Genomic DNA, 9,966 nt, shown 5'->3' with positions numbered 1-9,966 from the left:
ACGGTCCCCTTCGCCTGTAAAAGGTAGTCGTTTCTTGAGAGCGAAATGAACGCAAAGAACGAGGTCTCTATACTGCTAACCAGATCGTTCGAAGAGAAATCTTGCTGCTTCTGCTCGTGTTCCTTCGTGGCAGTGAACTTTCAGACATGTGATGGCAAACTATATACATACCCTGAAAGAAGCGCTACTACATGTGCAGGTGGAGCAATTGCCGGCCTCGACTTCCAGGCTAAACCCGCATGTCCCACCAGAACCACCACCTGCTAACTACGGTTTAGTTGGCTAAATTTTTAATGATATTAATTCTTATTCCTCTCGCGCACACGCACACGCATACATACATAACATACATACATACATACATACATACATACATACATACATACATACATACATACATACATACATACATACATACATACATACATACATACATACATACATACATACATACATACGTACGTACGTACACACATAAGTAACACACATAGATAAATACTTATGTATGTATGTATGTATGTATGTATGTATGTATGTATGTATGCATGTATGTATGTATGTATGTATGTATGTATGTATGTATGTATGTATGTATGTATGTATGTATGTATGTATGTATGTATGTATGTATGTATGTATGTATGTAATATATGCACACATACGTACGATAACCTTGTAACAGAGGTTAGGCCGTAAAGAATAGTCACCGGAAGATAAACAATGTATGTACGTGTGTCACTATGGAAATAAAGGCGCTATTACTCGGCTTCGTTTGTGCAATGTAAACGTGTGCTCTAAGGAGAACAATGAAAAAAAAATATTTTATAGCTCTGTTAGAAAACTGTACATTGCTGTTTGTCGAGCATTTAAAAAAAAGGTAGAAAATAAAAAAGAGTCATTATACTTGCTGATTTACTGATGTTGCCGTTCTCTAATTAATGTTTCAACTATCATGCTTAATCTTCCGGTGACCCGATTATTGGCGTCGCTGTGCACAAAACCTGTGTGATAATCACTGATTATTTCATACATTAACCAAGTTTACTGATTAACTTTTTAATGACTCTAGGGCTTATGTTGCGACTTCAGAACTGACGCTGGTCAGTGCTTGACGCATGTCCACTTAACAGATAACCTGATATTACAACCAGTATAGAGATATTCGTCCACAAAATTACCGGAATGCATTGGCGTCCCACGTAGCTTTGCAACACAGTGCGCAAGGACGGATTTTTAGGGAGAATAACAATAGGAATGCCAATGTATTCCACCCAAAGCTTATGGACGAATGTCTCGAAACTGACGGTGTATAGAGAGGATATCTGCTGTCGTGAATAAGATGTCAAGAACAAACTACCACAAGGAGTTACTGCTTGAGACGTCATTTTGCAGTTTTCTTATGGTTCTATAATGCATAATAATAATAATATTGACATGAATTTGTTTTGTTATTATTATTATTCATGCTGTCCTTCCTCCTTATTAATTTTGTATATCTCGTTATCACCCTCTGCTGTAGTGCCTTAATGACGCTGCAGATATTGCAAATAAATAAGTAAGCAAGTCTTTGTTACACGGCACGAGCGCGCTTCTGTGACCACGTGACGTGTGCAATCAGGCACGCACTAGGCACACCTATAGTTATCGGGAACCGAGGAGTAGCCGTAGCTTCAGAGAAGCGTGCTCGTGGAGGCCCGGGTTCGATTCCCACCCAGACCGAAATGTACCCAATCTTCTTTTCAAAGCCACTAATTTACAGGAACCTCCCTGAGAAATGTGACGTCAATCCGCGCATCTTTAGACGTGTTTTTACTCTTTGCGGCGTCGGCCATTTTTCGTCACGGCGCAGTTTCGCCAAGGTCACCGCCAACATAGACACCTTTAATAAATGAATGAATTAATGAAAAATATTAATAAATGAAAAAAATTAGCGTAGCTTGCACAGGAGGCGCAATGCTAAAGCATCTAGCTAGTCCTGGCTTTTGGGCTAGGCTAAGCACTACCAAGTCACCCGCAACATTTTCCGGAATTTATTGATTATTGATCGGTTATCGATTAGCTATTGATTGGCTATCGCAAGGTATTGACCACGTATTTGAGCTAGGCTAAGCACTACCAAGTCATCCCTAGCATTTCCCGGAATTTATTAATTATTGATTGATTATGGATTAGCTATTGACTGGCTATCGATGACTGACTAAGCTTAAGTAGTCCGAACCATGCTTAGCCAGGCTCAGCTTCGCTAGTTCACATGGGTATGTGCCATTGCGCTTGGACCCTTTCTGCACTACAGCCAGGATCGGCCCACATTTCTTGTCCACGACGGACGGACTAACGGCCGGCCGCTGTTAAAGAACGTAACATGTGTGGTTAAGCTTGCGAATCTCGTCCTATAGTCTCCATCTCCCTCCTGATCCTTTGCAACATCACTGTCTTGATTATGGATTAGCTAATGACTGGCTATCGATGACTGACTAAGCTTAAGTAGTCCGAACCATGCTTATCCAGGCTCAGCTTCGCTAGTTCACATGGGTATGTGCCATTGCGCTTGGACCCTTTCTGCACTACAGCCAGGATCGGCCCACATTTCTTGTCCACGACGGACGGACTAACGGCCGGCCGCTGTTAAAGAACGTAACATGTGTGGTTAAGCTTGCGAATCTCGTCCTATAGTCTCCATCTCCCTCCTGATCCTTTGCAACATCACTGTCTTGATTATGGATTAGCTAATGACTGGCTATCGATGACTGACTAAGCTTAAGTAGTCCGAACCATGCTTAGCCAGGCTCAGCTTCGCTAGTTCACATGGGTATGTGCCATTGCGCTTGGACCCTTTCTGCACTACAGCCAGGATCGGCCCACATTTCTTGTCCACGACGGACGGACTAACGGCCGGCCGCTGTTAAAGAACGTAACATGTGTGGTTAAGCTTGCGAATCTCGTCCTATAGTCTCCATCTCCCTCCTGATCCTTTGCAACATCACTGTCTTGATTATGGATTAGCTATTGACTGGCTATCGATGACTGACTAAGCTTAAGTAGTCCGAACCATGCTTATCCAGGCTCAGCTTCGCTAGTTCACGTGGGTATGTGCCATTGCGCTTGGACCCTTTCTGCACTACAGCCAGGATCGGCCCACATTTCTTGTCCACGACGGACGGACTAACGGCCGGCCGCTGTTAAAGAACGTAACATGTGTGGTTAAGCTTGCGAATCTCGTCCTATAGTCTCCATCTCCCTCCCGATCCTTTGCAACATCACTGTCTTGATTATGGATTAGCTATTGACTGGCTATCGATGACTGACTAAGCTTAAGTAGTCCGAACCATGCTTAGCCAGGCTCAGCTTCGCTAGTTCACATGGGTATGTGCCATTGCGCTTGGACCCTTTCTGCACTACAGCCAGGATCGGCCCACATTTCTTGTCCACGACGGACAGACTAACGGCCGGCCGCTGTTAAAGAACGTAACATGTGTGGTTAAGCTTGCGAATCTCGTCTTATAGTCTCCATCTCCCTCCTGATCCTTTGCAACATCACTGTCTTTTCGCTCAGGCGCTTCCTTGTGCACATTCGTACCTTGCCGTCCCTGCATAGATGCATAGATGACGTCAAGCACCATATGCGTAGCATTCGTCGAAGTTGGCTTCGCCACAATAACAGGTTTCGCGGGGAAAAGCCCACTTGTATTGAAGACACCCCCTCCCCCACTTCTCAATGGGGAAGGGAGTGGGGTGTTGGCGAAGAGGTCCTTTGAACAGGAAATCAGGAAAGTTCCTTCACTTATCCACTATGCAAACGACCCCATTGTGCCGTGAGCTGTGTTCTTCGTCTTCACACTCACGCCGTGCACTGCTTAATCGATTGCCAAGGCGTCGATTATAAAGCTGTATAATGCGCGGTGGCCGGGAGGGCTATGACATTGTCCTGCCAAGCATGAGGTTTTTGCGGGCACAATTACCGGCCGGCTGCGGCCACGTTCAGATGAAGGCGGAATGCAAAAACGTTCGTTGCTTTGAGTGCGCGTTATAGAGAACCCCGAATGTTCGAAATTGATCAGAAGCCCCGACTACGGCTTCTCGAAAAGCCCGCCGGTTGTTTTAAGACGTTAAACAGCATAATTTGTTGAGAAATTTGTTCAGGAGCATCGGGGAGCACCTGAATGAAGTACAACTAAAGAGCTAACTTTGCCGATCTTTGTGCTTTAGGACGATAAGATTTTTATTTTCTTTGATTCCTGGATCGAGTCGCACTACACTGTCGGCAGCCATCTTGATCGGGGCATGCACGCCGGTCGCGCTCGTCTACACGTTCGACCGTGAAAGCCCTTCCTATAGCGTGCACGAATCAAAGTGATGTCTTTTCTGCCTGTTTCCTTGAGTGGTCTCTTTTGGCCCAAACATCGCACTGCGCCAGGGAGCAGTACGCTGATCAAGCGTAGACTTGCTCTGTGATGCGACAGATGGCCATTTCGGATGTCACAAAAGGCTTTATTTTATCACACACAAACACAACATGAATGCAAGTTTCTTTTTTTTTCTTTTTTTCAGAAGCCTTGCAAGCAAATATGTGAGAAACGTACGAAAAAAGAACAACGCTCACGAACCCACACCAGTGATTTCTGCTTCGAACTCGAGCAGTTGGTCAAAGCTATACTCTTGTTTTATATTTGTACATTTTTATCACCCTGTCACCAAACGCTTAGAAAAAAAAAAAAAAGGCACACACGTACGTTCAAGAGGCAGGCTTATGTGTCGTAAAAAAGTATTAAAATATGGCGGAATGACCACGAAGTTGGCTCACCGAGACCGAGCGTCAAAGTTTCGTATGTTTTATTTTTAAGTGCGACATCAGCGAGTTTTAGAATAGGGGCCCCAAACGTTTTGGGGCCCCAAAGAAATAGCGTCGACACCACTGCGCATGCGCGAGACGCTAACTGCGTTTGGGTTTTGCGTTGGGCACGCTATTTCGCCGATTTTGCGGGAGCCCCAAAAGCAGCCCCAAAAGTTTTGCGTCAACAAACATGGCGGCACCCATCGAAGCGGCGGCTCTCCGAGTACCAAACTCGGCTTGATTCGTGGTAACGCGTGAAGTTAATAAGCTAGGAGAAGTGACTGCGGTTATCGCTTTCTCTCAACTAACGTGTGTAATGAAGATTGATTCATTAGACGCCGCTGATTCTGAATTCGATTGTCGATTTCATGGCTCGTAGGCCTAACGTGGATTAGCTTGGCTGGTGAAGGCACGTCAAGTTGGTTACTCAAAATTAGGCGCAATAAATCGCTTGCTGCAAATAGAATAACACCTTAATTGCAATTAAACGCAAAACCACGAAAGTCAAAATTACTCTTCCTATCATAAAATGGTATAGTTTATTTTAATATTTATAATAGCTTTTCTTTGACACCGTAGTGGCGCTGCAAGCGCAAGACGGTATTCGCAAACGCAAAGCCCTATTCTAAAACTCATCGCTCTTGCATGCCCCAACGCTAACACCCGCAAAGCTCTTTGGGGCCCCAAACTTTTGGGGCCCCTATTCTAAAACTCTATCATTGCAAGCGTCTTACGCATACAACGCACGAGTCGCAGCAGACTGCAAATCCCGTAAGCGGCACGGATGTGGCGCTACTGCGTATGCGTAGACGAGAGGGCAGCTAGGTTTCTGTCATGCGCTAACGCCAATTCCTGTTGCAACGCTTGGTAGCCCAGTACGCAATTCCATTGTAATCTGCACTATGTTCTTACAGGTTTCATGATTATTCCGCGTAATTCTCGCCTCCTCGACTTAATGAACTGCACATGAACAATTTCAACGGAGATGTAGCGCGTCATATATACAGCCGGGACCAGATTAACACTCTACACCCTACAGCAACAACAAGGCTACAAGGAATCGAGGAATCTATATTTTCTTCAGCAATGTACATGTTCGTAATTTGTATAACTGCATACCGACCAAAACGTTCCGTATGCAGTCAAATAATTCCATTCGTTTTCTGTGCAATCCATATCACTTCTATCACTTCCATAAGAGCACTCTACACAAAGATCGCACAAAGAACATTATTCGACTGCACATGAAAACATTTCGGCATACAAACGGTCTAAATTTTACAGCGCAGGAATAGAGACAAAAATTTTGCGACACACACACACGCCCGACATCCGCAACAGAGTATAGGCCGTAGCAGAAGCCACCATGACAGCCAATCACGAGCGGTACACACGCAACGGACGACGAGAGGGTCGTAGCCAGATGCATTGAATTAAGGTGTCGACGTGCCACAAAACATATGGCACTTCCCCGCGAATGCACAGCTCCGGAGAAAGTGCACTGCATCCATTACTTCAATATTGCACAAGTCCATCCCTCCAATATTGCACACGTTATATATATAACAAAGGGTAGCAAGGTCACATATGTGCAAGAACAGCATCTTTCACGGCTGCTGTCCGGCGGCGGGTTGGAGGAACCTGGCGAACCCGGCGACACCCTGGGCGAACGGCGTGTGGCGGGCGATGCCGAGCTGCTGAAGCCTGGAGTGCTCGAGCCGGCAGTCTCGGGGCCTCGGGGCGCCGCTGCTCGGCTCGGCGTCCGGCGACACGTGGTCGGTGCTGAGCCCGTGTGTTTGGCCGATGGCGCGCACCATGGCGTACTTGGTGAGTGGCTCCAGACCACACCATTGGTACACGCCGCTTACGCTCCGGTCCTGCAAATGAGCGCGCAGATGAAGGGGGCGAGAGGGGGGGGGGGGGGGGGTATTCTGCTGAAACAGCCACGCTTCTACGTGATTGCAGTGAGCGCGAGGAAAAAAAAAAAAAAAAAGCAGCAGCAGCCGGGAGTCAGCAGATCGGACGATGAAGATGACGGCGTCAACACCGAAGACGGCACAGCGGCTCGAATACTGAGCTGAGACCATGGTGAGGACAGCGTTCCCTTCTCTGGCGACCGTGTGCCCCAGAGAAACATACTAATACCAACCACAAAAGGAGGATGTCGCTAAGAAGCTATCCCGTATTTTACAGTGGTAACTGATACGTATACTTCCCTCGTTCGAAATGGTACCCACAGGGTGTAGGTCTTCACCGAAATCAGACGCGGAGTGAACAAATATGCGGAAAATAAAATCCTTTTAGCTAGGTCTCCCTCAGAATTCGATCCTTAATTCGCCGTTGTGCGAGACGACTGCACTGCCGCCGACGCGCTAGACGTAGAGACACAGTTGGCGGTGTATCGCATCCGCGACCGGTGGTGGCGGATTACGGAACGTGTTAATATAATCTAAAATAAATATAAGTTACTGCTATATCATCCAGGTCGCCATCTGCGCAAGCGCTGCGCTGATTAGCTAGCGCGCACAGCTATAGCACGGATGAAATTAGTGAATTAAGCTTCTCCACACAGAACGTAGTATTGTAGAGAAGTCAACTTTAACGAATGCTTTCTGGTCAATGCATGCAAGAACAGCTTCTGAATCATGTCGAAAGTATAGCGCATACATGTGAAGTAATAATAATCAAAATTTCGCCGCAGCTCTCTGTGCAGCCTGGTAGCGAGCGTATCACAACTTAAGCGATGCGTCCATTACAAGCCTGCGGTCGTATGCAAATCGGAGACGCCTGCGAGGACTTCGAGATCGTGGCCGACAGCTTTTTTCTCATAGCACAAACAACCACGTGTGAGCGATTCCGTGAGAAAGAAACTAACATAAGAAACGCGCGAAAACTTGACTACTCGACGAATATGACGTGCCTCTGCCACATTTACCGTAAAGCGACGGGTAAATTCGAAAGTGATTTCAGTGTTACTGATAACCGAATGACAGTTGCAAACATTCCAGAGTAGAACCACGACAGAAGAGAACACGTACCCCTGTCCACGGTAGCCCTCAAGAGCATCGACACACCTTTCCGTTCTTCGTATACGTACGCCTTCCCGCAGGACAGCGGTAAACGGTGAAGGGCACTGATGGAGGTTTTTCGAACGCAGGTGCATCATGAAAATTATAAATGTACCTACGCCCGTTCATGAACGAGCAACGGAAGACACACGCTGCTCTAGTTTGTCGGATATACGTATACGCTGTGCATTTGCTAGCCCAGTTTTCAGCCTTCCAGGTTTTCAACGAGAAATGTCACATGTACAGTAACTTATGTACTTTGGAGCCAAACGATGAAAAGCTATTCTTGCCACGGCCTCTCGATGAAACGCACGAGGTTTCATCGAGCGGCCGTGTCCTTGCGTACATTCGTAGCTTGCCGCAGAGCGTTCGTCAAAGCTGGCTTCGCCACAACAGGAGGCTTGTGAGGAGAAGCCTAGCTGTATCGCTTATTTGGTCGACTTATTGATAACAGCCTGGCTATGCTCCGTTTAGGCGTCGCTATAGAAATAAGCTAACGCTTCTTTTCTATATGGAGGGAGAACTTGCGAATGAACGCAGCCGTACGCGTCAAAGTGGCTTCTTTGTTCAGCTTCTCTGTTGCGGAAACTACGAAATAAAGAAAATGCATTCCATAACCACGCGTCGGCGCATAATCAGTGCACATCTAAGCACCCGTGTCACACGATGGCCAAGCGCTCCCAATTAATCGCTCTGTGTGCAATAATTGAGTTCATGAAAGCATGTGGTGTGTGTGCTTCGCTATGCGGGATCGCCTCCCGGATTCTGTGCACTACCATCACAGACAAATGCAAATAAGATTGCACTCGCCTGTATGTGTTTCCTGTGTGGTTTGACAGACGCAGCGGTCAACTACAGTTACGAATGAATTAAATGCAGCGGGGAAAGAGAAATAAGTGCAGCAGGACCCTGCCCTGTTAAAGCAAGTCCCCGAACAAATATTAAGCAGTCGTCATTTCTTGGAACGCTTTCAAAAAAGACGGCGCAACACTTGTACCGATGTTCCTGAAAAGTCGAAGCTGCCCAGACCCCTTCGTTGCCTCCGTGCATGCAATATAATACCTTAAGTCGACGCTCGGCAAGCTGGACAACGATGAACGCAATGTCCTCAATGTGGGACGGGTAGCGGGATCTCGTAATCCGACACCTTCACGTGCTTCGTGCGGTCGTTCAGCAGCTGCACAAGACCGACACGGCGCTCTCGGCGACGTACTCCTCCCCTCCGTACAGCACGGGAACGCGCAGGCACGATTGCGTCTGCACGTTGAATGGAAATTGCGAATACGCTCTTTGTAGCTTGCTAAACTTGCGTATAATATGCACGGCTAGGTCAAGAACCGACCTGGTTTTGCAGAGGAGCACTGCTCGCTCAGCCTCTGCTTTCGTCGTGCCGTACTTGTTTAAAGGGTTGGGCTTGGCGCTTTCGGAGTAGGGCGGATCCCGTCCATCAAACACATAATCTGTACTTATGAAGATGAACGCTGCTCCTACGGCATCTGTAAGTCAAATTTGCCCGCTGCATCGACTTTCCGCCTTTTTTACAACGCGCGCGTGCTCGTGCACGGCAAACTTACCGGCTAAAGCTGCTAGATTTTTGGATGCAGTGACGTTAAGTGCGTAGCTGGCGTCGTAATCCTTCTCAACCTTGTCAGGAAACCGCTGAGCAGCTGAATGCACGATGACATGTGGCTGGAAGCGAATGCAATCACTCGAGTTGATTTTACGAACACAGCCCGACACAGCGCTACTGCGTGGATGATGCACGTGATGTGGCACCACTGTAACCTTTTTCTCCTTCACAATTTTTCCGTCAGTGGCGTCAGTGAGGTCCACGCTAAGCAATTCTCCAGATGCTCTGCTGTGAGCGAGGCCGGTGACGTTCCAAGACGCGGCCTGGAATACTTTAACCAGGGGCCTTCCGAGCAGACCTGAGGCTCCTGTGATAGCACAGTGTTCATCCTAGAGAAGAATAAAACACATGGTATGAATTTTCCTTCAGAATTTGGAAAAAAGCTGAAGAGGATAAGAGCGACGGGGCGGTCGCGAAACCAACAGCTGCACAGTTCG

The 9,966-nt window shown here is 47.1% G+C and overlaps 1 pseudogene; it reads right to left on the bottom strand.

Moving 5' to 3' along the window:
• Positions 1–4,467: 4,467 nt before the first annotated feature.
• The window catches only part of LOC119448564 (methionine adenosyltransferase 2 subunit beta-like), a 10,738-nt pseudogene continuing 5,239 nt past the window's right edge, over positions 4,468–9,966 (bottom strand).

The sequence above is a fragment of the Dermacentor silvarum genome, chromosome 4 (assembly GCF_013339745.2).
Source record: "Dermacentor silvarum isolate Dsil-2018 chromosome 4, BIME_Dsil_1.4, whole genome shotgun sequence".
Taxonomy (NCBI): Eukaryota; Metazoa; Arthropoda; class Arachnida; order Ixodida; family Ixodidae; genus Dermacentor; species Dermacentor silvarum.
This window is presented reverse-complemented; position numbering and strand designations above follow the sequence as displayed.